The sequence below is a fragment of the Metopolophium dirhodum genome, chromosome 5 (assembly GCF_019925205.1).
Source record: "Metopolophium dirhodum isolate CAU chromosome 5, ASM1992520v1, whole genome shotgun sequence".
NCBI classification, from domain to species: domain Eukaryota; kingdom Metazoa; phylum Arthropoda; class Insecta; order Hemiptera; family Aphididae; genus Metopolophium; species Metopolophium dirhodum.
In genome coordinates this window covers 18,066,401-18,080,543 of record NC_083564.1, presented here as the reverse complement: position 1 = coordinate 18,080,543, position 14,143 = coordinate 18,066,401, and positions in this window count along the sequence as shown.

Here is a 14,143-nt window from a genome sequence, read left to right as displayed (position 1 = left end):
TCTACAGTTTTGACTTTTGACAAAACCGACTGGAGCCCCCTTATGTAAATGAAGACATTTATAAATAATATAAAAAATGATTTTAATTATGATATTGTAATTTAAATACAATTTTTATCTGAAAGATTAAAAGTTAATTTTAAACAATACTGTTTATTATTATTAAACTTAAAGTATTTTAGAATATAAACAAAACCTTGCTGTTGAGGCATTTTAATACAAACTAATAATTATTAAACTAGCTAATGTATGTTGATGATTCTTTCGTTCATCTAATGACTGAAATAATAAGATTTTAAACAATTTTAAATTCCCTGTATATTATAATTATTTAATTTATTTGCAAACAAAGAATGTGAAATTGAAAATTTACTTTCAAAATGATCTGGAGGGCAGGTGCATACATTTCGTAACTTTTGTAGGATTTTAAATTCTGTATTATAATATTTTTGAAATTTAATTTCAAAACAGAGGTAAGAAAAAATTGTTTGCACAAAATAATATATTTAGAATAATGATGCCTTTGTTCGTATATTTTTCATTATGAGGCCCTAACAAATATTTCCCGGTAGGCCAAACATTTCCTATCCCAAATGTTCATGTCATGGGAATTGCCTAAATATTACTCCTTAAAACATGATACGCTGAAACTTAATACCTATTTCCAGGGTTGTTGTGTATAAAACTTGGTTTGAACATAGTAAAAACATGAATTTAAAACAAATGTTTTAAACGTTTTGTTCATTGTTTAAAACGAATGAAACATTTATTTAAGACAGTGTAAAATCCAAATGAATATTGTGGTTTTTTTTGGTTGATTATTAATAATAAATAATAAATTATATCCTTTAGAAAAAAGTAAAAGCATTAAATAACTATTTCTATTAACATCTTTTATTTTAATTTTATTGAATAAATTACCAAATTTAAAATGTTTTTACTTTATAGTTAACTAGCCGCCGACCCGTCACAGCTTCGCCCGTGATTGGTTGTTTATTTTGCCTCCGGACGATGATATGTATAATTTTTTATTCAAATTTTATCGTTTAATGTGATCGGCAAGTAAATATAAAAAATGGTCAACGAAAACGTATTGAAATGTTTCTAGCGGTATTAATGATAAATATATTTTTATAAAAAATAGCTGATCCCGTGCACTACGTTGCCAGTTAAATGTACCAACTCTATATGACTCAAACTTTGTTCAATCCGTTATTTAAAATTCGGTGTATGGTGTTCAACATTTATCTTAACTTTTCTGTTGACTGGAATAAAAATTCCGATTTACAGCAGTGGATTATCAGGTAGGCAATCTACTTAGATAGCGGTAGATCGCAGACCCCGTGTTGTCTGTACGTAAATGTATGATTTAACTCTTAAGTATCAAAGTTATAATACGAAGTTTGTCGTTTTTACTTAATTCCGCCTACGGTGGATTAATACAATCAATTAATACAAAATCCTAACCTAGCCTAACCGTACTAAAATCCGATGAATAAAAAAAACCAAATTTAACCCTTTAATCTATCTTCTTTCCAGAGGTCTAATCTACACACAAACATTTATTTATATATACCTATAAATATATATATATATATTGACGAAAAATATAAATACAAATCAACAAAAATGGCAGATTAACCAATAGCAACCAGTATATAGTACACAATTATTATTTTAATCTGCAACGATAAACTTAATTTCTTATTATTTAGTTTATTTTTTTCTGGATAGATGGCGCCACTGTTGTATTTTTGACATCCCTATTTTCTACTTTTCTGGTGGATTTTCCTTAAATGTTCTTTCGTAAGAACCTTGTCCTGACAATTACGAACACAACAAAAAAAGAATCAACCAAATCGGTTCAGTAGTTTCGGAGTTTATCCCGAACAAAAAAAACCCGACTTCATTTTATATAGTAGTATAGAAGTATAGATATAGACATATACATGTCCACATAAAACATCCATTAAGAAAATATTCAAAATACATTTAAAATACTTTTGAGATTTGAAATAAGTAATAGATAAAAAGTGAAACCTACACATAGTAGGTACACGGCATATTGGCATATAAATAAATTACATATTAAATTAAAATTAAGTTATTTTAAATATACTGTTTATACAACTCTATCAGTGTATTTTGTTTAAAATATCGTTTTAAAAAGATAAAACAGTTTAAAACAAAAAAATACAGTTTCTTATTTTTTTAAAAAATTAAAAAATACATCAACTCTGCCTATTTCACGATTGGGTTTTCGCAGGAAAGAATTTTTTGATCCGCATATAAAACTGCCTATATTGGTCTCTTTTCTGCAGCTATTCTCATTATAATAATATTATATTATATTTAAGGGGACGACCAAAGTCGGTAATCGGTTAGAGTGTCCACGGACAAAATATCCTAATTTAAAAATGTACGCAAATATTTTGAAACGCCATCACTCATATTGTACCTAAATAATATAAAATAAAATATGATATGTTAAAATGCAAGTGTATATTGTGACCGTTGGATATTTTGTCCGTAAATATTTTTCCTTGGATACTTTGACCTACATTCTTGCAGTGGAATACAGGGCCCCAAGATCGTGGATTGTTGCTAAACCAAATTTTCTGTTCCATATATTATAATATTCATGTATTCGTCTAATATAATTTAAACTCATCGATAGGCTTGAAATTGGACTGTATCCGAGGTCCTAAAGTAACACCTGACACCCACCATAAATTATAGGACCCGCAAAAACATTTCACACTTATAGTCCAGCCAAACCAAGCCGGTGACCACAGATTAACGGTCACCGTAAGAATCATTTTTTTATTACACTTGGACCATTGGTATAAATTACATAATTATTAACTATAGATTAACATGAATTACTAAAATTTTTTAATTACCATAGCCTCTCCATATCTTTTCAAACTCATAATACCATGGTCCATGGCTCTATATATCAAGGTTGGGCATTAACGAGTTAAAAGTTAAAATTATGTTGAAACGTTAAGTTATAATTAACTCGTTACTTTTTTTTTTCAAATTAACTTTTAACTTAATGAGTTACTTTTTTTCAAGATTAACGTGTTAACTTCAAGTTAATTTTGTTTTAAAAGTATCTAAATTAAGTTAATTTTCGTCTGAAGAATAATGCAAATTTTTAATGGGTTTTTACTTCGATGTATCATTTTAAATTCCCCCAGTAATTTTCTTGAGTGTAAAGAAAAACTATCTAATAAGCCATAATATTATGTGTCTGGATTTTTTTATTTCTGCAAATTACCAAATTTTAACTTTACACTAAGTTAAGTTAATTTTTTCTCAAAGTTAACTCTGGACTTAACGAGTTAACGAAAAAAAAAAACGAGTAACTTTTAACTTAACTTTATTATTTTAAAATAACTTAACTTAACGAGTTAAAAAAAAAATCGTTAACTTTCCCAGCCTTGCTATATATTATATAGTCCTATTGCAATAGGTAACTACATAACTAATTAACTCAAAACTATTCGTTCGAATTTTGATTTTGACGCGTCAACGTTTTCAGAGAAGTTTACCGTCAAATAATGTACTGCGTAGTATAAAACGAGGCTCGTAAATTGACCAACAGAAGTTTGCATCTCCACAGAACACTCCTCAAGTAGTAATATCTAAAAGAAATCTATTGAATTCAAAAATATGGTCTATACTTAAGTTTATTTAGTTGGCAGTGTTCAAGGTTACATTTTTTCGAACCCTCGTATATGGTTTTACCTAAGTTTATTTAATAATTACAAAAATCAGATTTTGAATAACTCGGCCGTAATCGGAGAAGAATAAAATCGAGTGACCGTGCTCGGTCAATCACTCTGTATACACATAGTCGTTCGGTGTACACGAATAATATCACTGTTTCGACAACGACTGCGGATCGCATAGGATTATTACTATATATATTATTCTTAGACCCGCATAGTGATGGGTCGGAATGTAGGGTGGTTTATGACGTTGGTGAATCGGCGGGTGGCCTTAAACTGCAGTATAAACTATAAAACGTTTTTAAACCGAAACACATTGTATAGTATAGTTGTCTTTGTATAACACACGAATATCTTAGGTAGGTAGGATTCAGCCTCGTGCCATCCACTCGGCGTTAAAGTTTTTTTTTTTGTTGAACAGTCCCCATCGATATATTCCGAGAACGCCGCCGCATTCGGGATCCTTTCACCGACATGCTGCTCGTAAAACCATTATTTTACGGAAAACATAATAGAATGGTCACGACGCAGCATTGGCACAAATAGAGGGGGGCTATTCTGTGATACTAAGCAATATGGCCTATGGGGAGGGGGGCTTGAGCCCCCCCCACCCAAAAAATTTAGTCAATTTGCGCCTATGCGACGCAGAGCTATAATATTATTCGTTAGTGTATCCTACAGCGAATATAATTTTTGAAACCGTTTTTCGACAACGACTGCGGATCGCATAGGATTATTACTATATTTATTATTCTTATACCCGCATCGTGATGGGTCGGGATGTAGGGTGGTTTATGACGTTGGTGAATCGGCGGGTGGCCTTAAACTGCAGTATAAACTATAAAACGTTTTTAAACCGAAACGCGTTGTATAGTATAGTTGTCTTTGTATAACACACGAATATCTTAGGTAGGTAGGATTCACCCTCGTGCCATCCCCTCTGCGTTCAAGGTTTTTTTTTGTCAAACCGTCCCCATCGATATATTCCGAGAACGCCGCCGGATTCGGGATCCTTTCACCGACAGCATGCTCGTAAAACCACTATTTTACGGAAACATAATAGAATGGTCACGACGCAGAATTATAATATTATTCGTTTTTAGTTCGTTAGTGTATCGTACAGCGAATATAATTTTTGAAACCGTTTTTTCGACAACGACTGCGGATCGCATAGGATTATTACTATATATTATATTATTCTTAGACCCGCATCGTGATGGGTCGAACTGCAGTATAAAACGTTTTTAGACCGAAACACGTTGTGTACTTCTTTGTATAACACACGAATATCTTAGGTAGGTAGGATTCACCCTCGTGCCATCCACTCGGCGTTAAAGTTTTTTTTTTGTCGAACAGTACCCATCGATATATTCCGAGAACGCCGCCGGATTCGGGATCCTTTCACCGACATGCTGCTCGTAAAACCACTATTTTACGGAAACATAATAGAATGGTCACGACGCAGAATTATAATATTATTCGTTTTTAATTCGTTAGTGTATCGCACATCGAATATAATTTTTGAAACCGTTTTTTCGACAACGACTGCGGATCGCATAGGATTATTACTATATATTATATTATTCTTAGACCCGCATCGTGATGGGTCGAACTGCAGTATAAAACGTTTTTAGACCGAAACACGTTGTGTACTTCTTTGTATAACACACGAATATCTTAGGTAGGTAGGATTCACCCTCGTGCCATCCCCTCTGCGTTCAAGGTTTTTTTTTTGTCGAACAGTACCCATCGATAAATTCCGAGAACGCCGCCGGATTCGGGATCCTTTCACCGACATGCTGCTCGTAAAACCACTATTTTACGGAAAACATAATAGAATGGTCACGACGCAGAATTATAATATTATTCGTTTTTAGTTCGTTAGTGTATCGCACATCGAATATAATTTTTGAAACCGTTTTTTCGACAACGACTGCGGATCGCATAGGATTATTACTATATATTATATTATTCTTAGACCCGCATCGTGATGGGTCGAACTGCAGTATAAAACGTTTTTAGACCGAAACACGTTGTGTACTTCTTTGTATAACACACGAATATCTTAGGTAGGTAGGATTCACCCTCGTGCCATCCCCTCTGCGTTCAAGGTTTTTTTTTGTCAAACCGTCCCTATCGATATATTCCGAGAACGTCGCCGGATTAGGGATCCTTTCACCGACAGCATGCTCGTAAAACCACTATTTTACGGAAACATAATAGAATGGTCACGACGCAGAATTATAATATTATTCGTTTTTAATTCGTTAGTGTATCGCACATCGAATATAATTTTTGAAACCGTTTTTTCGACAACGACTGCGGATCGCATAGGATTATTACTATATATTATATTATTCTTAGACCCGCATCGTGATGGGTCGAACTGCAGTATAAAACGTTTTTAGACCGAAACACGTTGTGTACTTCTTTGTATAACACACGAATATCTTAGGTAGGTAGGATTCACCCTCGTGCCATCCCCTCTGCGTTCAAGGTTTTTTTTTGTCGAACAGTACCCATCGATAAATTCCGAGAACGCCGCCGCCGCCGCCGGATTCGGGATCTTTTCACCGACGTCATGTTAGGTCACAATTTTACGGAAAACATAATAGCATGGTCACGACGCAGAGTTATAATATTATTCGTTAGTGTATCCTACAGCGAATATAATTTTTGAAGCCGTCGACATTTTATTCCGCCATCATAACAGCAATCATATTACATGCCGTTTACGTCGTAGGCAGTGCACACGAATCGTGTACAGTCGTATCATAACTCTGTATAGATATAGGTACTCATTCGATGTTATTTACCCCCCCCCCCCCCTCCCCCCCAACAGAATTTGTTCACTTTATATAATATTATAATTAATATCACGCAGATTCACACAGGACAAATTAGTAGTAGTCCTATATATAATGGCTAGGAGTTAGGACTATATACCACCCACCCTATTACAACTATTACGTCCTGCTATAGTGAGACTCGGCGCCCACTGGGTACGAAAAATGAGACGAACATTGGCGCAACAAGGGGGGCGCAAAAGGGTCTTCAGCACCTCTTGTTTTTTTTTTAGGTCTAACTATAATTATTATTATTAGTGTAGTGAAATAACATCGATTTTATGTTTTTAAAATATGAAATATTATAGCAACCCGCGTTTTGAAGGTCTAGCTGCGCCTATGATGACGAGTCCGTACAGAATATTCTAAATGAGCAAATGACCGGACACCATTTTCAATATCTGTACAACTATATACCTACGAGCTCATAAAATCGCGGGAAAAAAGGCCACAGAAAAAAAAGTTTACGGAAAAAGAGCCCGGAAATATAAGAAATATAATAAAATACAGAAATATGATTACATATTTTGGTGAAAAAGTTAAAAAAAATTATTATTTTATTTTTGAAACAATTGAAGATAGCCATTTAGTAGATACTGTATCCTCACGTGACACCCTACATCATAACAATATTTTACATTAGAGATAAAAAAAAACCGATAAATTCATTGAGTGCACATGAACACCATTGAGTACAAGTATGCTTGCAAGTTAAGGGGATTCCACCCGGTGATTTTCTGTCTTTGTCTAACACACGCGCAACATTGCAGTATTTTGGACGTGTTTTTTGCCAGACATACAAATTGATCTAACGAAGCGTTAAGGATTCTGAAAACAGATTTGAATTCGTCGTCAAGTCTACTTGAAATCAACATTCCCACATTTTTGATATTATCCCCCAAATTCCCAAAAAACGTCATATTAACAAAGAGTATTTAAACATTTTTGTATTTCAATTTTTGGAGAAGCTAATATCAAAAAATCAAAATTGTGAATAAGTCGATTTCAAGTAGACTATATATTATACTTAAGTACGGAAAAGTCCGGTGAAAAAAGGTCCGATGGTCAATGGAATTAAAGCCCCGTATAAAAAATCCAATATACATTATTTTTTATAAAAACGTAATATACCATAGGGGACGTACGCATGCGTGCTGCGGGAACTACTTTTTAAAATTATTACATGCACAAATTAACATTTTATGTTAATTTGCTTATAAATTCCTATTTATAATATACATAAATAAATATTATAATATACCAATACGTATTGTACAACCTGCTGTGTCAAATTATATGAGTCGATGTTTTTGACTTTATATAGTGTTCAAAATGAATATCTGTTAGGAATTCGACCATTTCGAGTACGTCACCATATTCGTTCTTATTGCATCATCTTAATGTGTACTTGTCGGCCAATCAGGAAAGGACACGGACGTGTTTCAACAATGTATTGTGTGCGCAGGGTGGGCAGCTGCAACCCACGCGATTCACTTGGCATTGAAGATATTTTTTTTTTCATCCCCTTTTGTTGAAAATTCCAAGGCCACTGTAAAATCACTTTACTGTAGCATGTAGGACGAAGGAACATAATATTATATTATCGTTAATAATATAATAATATCAAGATCTCTACATTGATTCTAATGATTCTATATAGTAGATATTAATATTATTCGTGATAATTGAAATTTTTTTTTGTTCTGAAACCGATGAAACGTTATAATCGGCATGAACATCTATAGTGATTTAATTATTTTTGTCGTCGCGGCCATTAAGACGCGAGTGTAAAATATAATTGTTGCAGGGAAATGTCAGTAGTATTAGTGTAGTTACATGTTCAATAACTTAAATTATACATATTACAGCAGCATGTCGATTATTCGATATTAATTATAATAAAAATTATAATGTAACGATTTAAAATATAATGGGTATCTTACGACCATATAATAGGGCCTAGATTTAAGCGCAAAGTGTATTGATTCCAAGTTTATAATTCGTTTAATGAAAGACTGTATATTATACATACATACAATGTATAATAACTAACAGATATACTTCAAAGGTGAAACTTTTATTATTTTTTAGCATTTTCCGGTCATTTTTAGTGCGTATAAAATATATATCGTTACAAACTTTTAGTGTAAATAGTGCGTATTATTATTGTGCGTGTCGAAGTTTAGTATTTTGTTTTGTATTATTGTTAGTTTAGTTAAGATAAAGAAGTGTTAAAAATTCAAAAAGTTGAATTATTATCGTTTTCCAAACGAATGCGTAGTTGCACGCCTATAATACAATGTAGGTTTTTTCAAGGTCGTTATTGCGTAGACAATTTGGGCCCTAATTATAAGTACTGATTAGTTATGACTTATATTTTATTATTAACTTTAAACTTATATAATATATTGTGTATTTACAATAGTGGTAACTAGTAATAATTTGTGTAGTAATATAGAACTATAATATTATATATGTAGGTATTACAGGTATATTTTAACTGTCTTGTTTAAATTTTAAAGTATAATTTATACAGTATAGAAATTGATTAATTATAATTATTTATAAATACCCATATAATATCTATATATATTTTGAAAATTGATTAGTTTTTGTCCTAGAGTTTTTTCCCGATGTTTTTATTCTAAATAGAATACCATTTACACTACAGTACTTATATGCACAATCAGTGGCGTCATTTCAGTTTTTATTAGACTAGGGCAACTTTTCACTGCTTTTCCAACTCAACATATTTTTCATTCAGATTCTCATAGCATAGTGCCATAGTGGTTAAGAGGGGGAGGAGGTGTAGTAAATGTGCCGACTTAAGGTTGATGTAAATACTAGACTGGGGCAAATGCCCCAGTCCCCCCCCCCCAAATGACGATACTGTGAACAATACACACTATCGTTCGAGTTGACACATTATACATATGATTTTTGTATTTTGAATTTTCTATTAGTATATATATGAGGAGTATTGTAAAAGGTGTTAAAAAAAATTGGAAACTGTCATCAGACTAATATTATTATTATTATCTTTATTGACGGAAAAACTCCATTTACAAAACAATATATATAAAATTGTGTAGAGACACAGATACAATAGAATTAGTTACGAAAAATATAAAATTCACATGAAATTATATAACAAAGAACATAATATTATGAGATATATAATTGTACAGCTATAATTAATTATTAACTAAAATTAATATCCACAGTGTTTCCTATAGACATCAGTATATTTGTAGGTGATGATTTTAAGTATGTTTTAGAAACATTATTGATTAAAAAACTTTCTTGATTTCTGGTGGATTTGGTATTAATTCGAAAATTTAATCGTTCCAGTAAATAAGGGCAGTATATTGAGTTATTTAATAGTTTTAATAAAAATGAATAATGAAGGTTACTCCTCCTTGTGTTTAGCGATTGTATATTAAAATATGATAATATTCCATCATAATCTGAATGTCGTGGACGTTCGACTTTAAATTTATATGGTAAAAAACGAAGAAAACGATTCTGAACAGCTTCGAGATTTTGAGTGACCCCTAAATTATTTGAAACCCAAATAAGGGATGTATATTCTAATTGAGATCTGACAAACGCAAAATAAATACTTTTAAAGGCATTTAAATTATTAAAATGAGTACAAGTTCGTGTAATGAAACCGAGTTTTTGGAACGCTTTATTGGTTATTTTATCAATGTGTTCATTAAAACAGAGTTTAGAATCAAACGTGGTTCCTAAGTCGGTAAATGATTTCAAAATACATTATGACTGATAAACTAAGTATATATTATGGTATAATTAATGAGGAGATTAAATAATATTTTACCTAACAAAATATGTGCCGCAGTATTATCTGTTATTGCTATTACACTAATCATTTAAGTTTTAACGAAAACGGTGCGATACACATTTAATATCTATCGCGCCTATATTCCGATATACTATATTTTCGAATATGTTTTTAACTATTTTTTTCAGTCCAATAAAATTGAAAAATGCCATACAGTTTTTCGCCATATTTTAGGTATACATTTATTTTTTCAAATTGTACGTTTCTTTTAGTACAATTTAATAACAAAGAAAATGGCTATTTTGGAGTTTAACATTTTATCAACATATTTTATCAAACAATTTTGCATATTTGACATTTTTTTCATGAATATTTTACAATTTTTTTGTGCATATTTTTCCTTTTTTAGCTCCTATAACTTCCGAGCACTATATAGTTATAACTTATTACTTATAATATACATATTTTTACAGGCAGCTCCTTTACAAGAGTTTAAGTGCAAATAAAGTGTCAATTTAATTTATTTAAAATTACTTGAATGGTTTATATATTTATTGCCACTATTATAACGTTGGTTATTACTGCTACATTTTTCACCAATATCCATTTATGGGAGTATTAAAAAAGTGAAGTTCCTAATAACAATATGAACCCTTGTAACTTTTAAATTTATGAGTGTTGGCAAAAAAAATTAACAGTACCTATTATAAAAAATTATTTTGAATAATAATTCACCAGTGCGTGTGTTTAATAATTTAAATAATTAATGTCTTATAATATTTCCTATTGATTTAAAATTAAATCCACAAATTCGCCATGTGAAAAAAAAATCAAGCTGCATCATCGAATTCCATAACGTTCAATCCAATCATGGACGGACTTTTGAAAATTTTACCATCATTACATAATTATTTTTCTAATTATTTTCAACCGTGACGGTCCTTTGTCAAAACACATACATATTAAACAATTATTATATAGATATATTAAAAACAAAAACGTATCCATGATCATTTACAGTAAATTACTTTGTGGTTAAAGCGTGGATAAAATTGACGCTTTATTTGTACGTGTGGATTAGGCCTTAACGGGAATACCACAATAAAAAAAACGCGCTATGTGTAATACCGAATGCATTTAAACGGACTTCATATTCCAATGCGGTTGTTTTTTGCAAAGGTGGTGTGGAAATTTGCACACAACTACCAGTTGAATAAAGAAATGACGAGGACAATAATGATAATACTGGAGCCTATAAACTCCCCTTAAAATTACGGTCACCCCCAGTATGCCAAATGAATGTGCGCATAGTTATAAAGTTATATCGAACTAACTGCTTATATTCATTCAACATTTGATTTTAGATTCTGATGAGCGGAGTAATGTACCTAAGTGCGCTTGTACAGGCAGGATGGCTATGTCGTCGTTACGACGTTTATACCTATGACGGGACAGTATTATTCACTCGTATAGTTCAATACAATGTGATGATTGGCATTTTCCAGACCTATAAGTGGTTTATGGGGAAGGTGGGGCTGAAAACTTTTGGTTTCGATTGTTCTGAATCGAATGTATGTGTATAATACGATTATAATAATTTTTACATTTTGCAGGCATAATGGAGGACGCCACACGTCCATACTTCGGTGTAGTAAAAATACCGCAGGAACCTAGAACAGACACCATTCAGTATATTATGTACATTTATTATATAGTTTAAAATTCAAATTTGCAACATTCATAAGTTATTGCATAATATATTTATGGATTTAGTGGATGGTCAATTTACATGTGCGCCTGTGACCCAGTTCAAGCCTAATCGGAGAGAGAAAGAGAAGACGTTACCTGCAATTTTGTTACCAAATTTATTTTTTATTGTTTTATATTTAATAATTATTGCTATCGACAATAATATTGTACGATTAGAACTTAGAAGTTTAATGATATCTAGAATCTATATTCTATATAGTGTGAAGAATCATTACCTACCTAATTGTCAGTGTATAATTGTTGCGATTGTAATTTCGTATCCAATATAGTACTTACGATGTGTAATTAGGAAGTACTTACCTACCTATTTTTTTTATTACAACGTCTGCTATTATGCACTTGTTTTTCGCATTTTTTTTTTTAAACAACAAGTAACTATAATATTATGTTCTATTTTTTTATATTATATATTTATGAATTACCGTGTAATTTTATATTATATATTACCTATGTAAAAAAATTGTTTATTGTATTATATTTGTATTGAAAAAAGTTTAATCCACAAAGTGAATTTTTTTTATTTCGAGAAGTGTGAAAAAGACATTTCCATTTCATGAATTATTGATAGATTTTACGAAGTGGCAGTGGCTACAACATATAGATGCAGATTGCAGACTTAATGATATACAAAGGTCAGTGCTCACTCAAATGGTCATATCTAAGAACAGTAAGTGTAAGTGCATGGTAAACTCAATAGTATTATATGATTGAATATTGATAAACATTTGGAATTTAAGATAAATTTACAGGTAAAAACTCCAGTCGAGTAAAAACCCTATGTACCTATTACTATCTCGCTAATGTCCGACAACAACAACTACCATCGCAGACAGAAAAAGTTCAGTGACCTTCTCTTATCTCTAACCTAACCTTTTATTCTCTTCAGTTGTATGTCTTTATATATATAATATATGCGTGTCAAGATAACGATATTTTGGTATTCTGTATTATAGTCAGAAACATCGAATATTCATTACACATGATAATATGATATAGAAGAAGTATTATGGCCTATAGGTAAGCAGCGACTAAAATCGTGTGTAGTACGACACACTTTGTGTAGTACGATATAGTCGAATATAGGTACTAAGTGTGGAATACGAAATTAACAAGTGTGTAATGGCCTACAATAACTAGTAACTTTTTTTGCTGTTTTTTCTTTATTAATTGAAAAATTATTTGATGTTACATTGGGAAATAGATAGATAAAAATTTTAAATATTAATAATAATAATAATTATTATTAAGAGTCATGTTTACAAGTTTTTCTTATAGATACAATATTTAAAATATTATAAAATTAAATTAAAAAAAAGGTGGGTTAGTGGATGTCGCTCTGCTGTACAGTAGGTTACAAGTGGGTCACTGTAATGGATGGTGTTAAATTTGAATTCAATGACATAATATCATTGTATGAGAAAAACGATTCTGAGCGAAAACGGTCAGTCAGCCCATGATATTACCAAGTATATTTGATGATATTATTGTGAATAAAGTAATTTATATATAACCTATTTACGTGGAGCCTTGTTTTAAATTTTCAATCCTCAGTCATAAAAGTTAAACATTTTATAAATTTTTAACCACAAAATAATTAATAAATTATAAATTTGATAAATGTTGTCAAAATTTGAACTTTAAATGCTTATAAAAAAAAATTATGCCTATGTATTTTTAATATTTTTCAACTGCTATTAGAACGATATATCAGGAGCCTTATATTAAATTTTCACGCTTTTTTACCCAACAAATAAAAATTTATTGATATTTATAGAAAAAAAAAACTAAAAAAATTGAAAACTGACAATGTCCGTAAACAGCTCAAGAAGAGTCAAAATATTTTCAAAATTTACATTTTATGATGTATAGAAAATGCTAATATAAACATTCAGTGAAATTTTCAAGTAACTACAGTCATTCGTTTTTTAATTACAATAAAATAAGAAAATTGTTACATGAGAAATCGAGTAAATGTCAAATGTTGT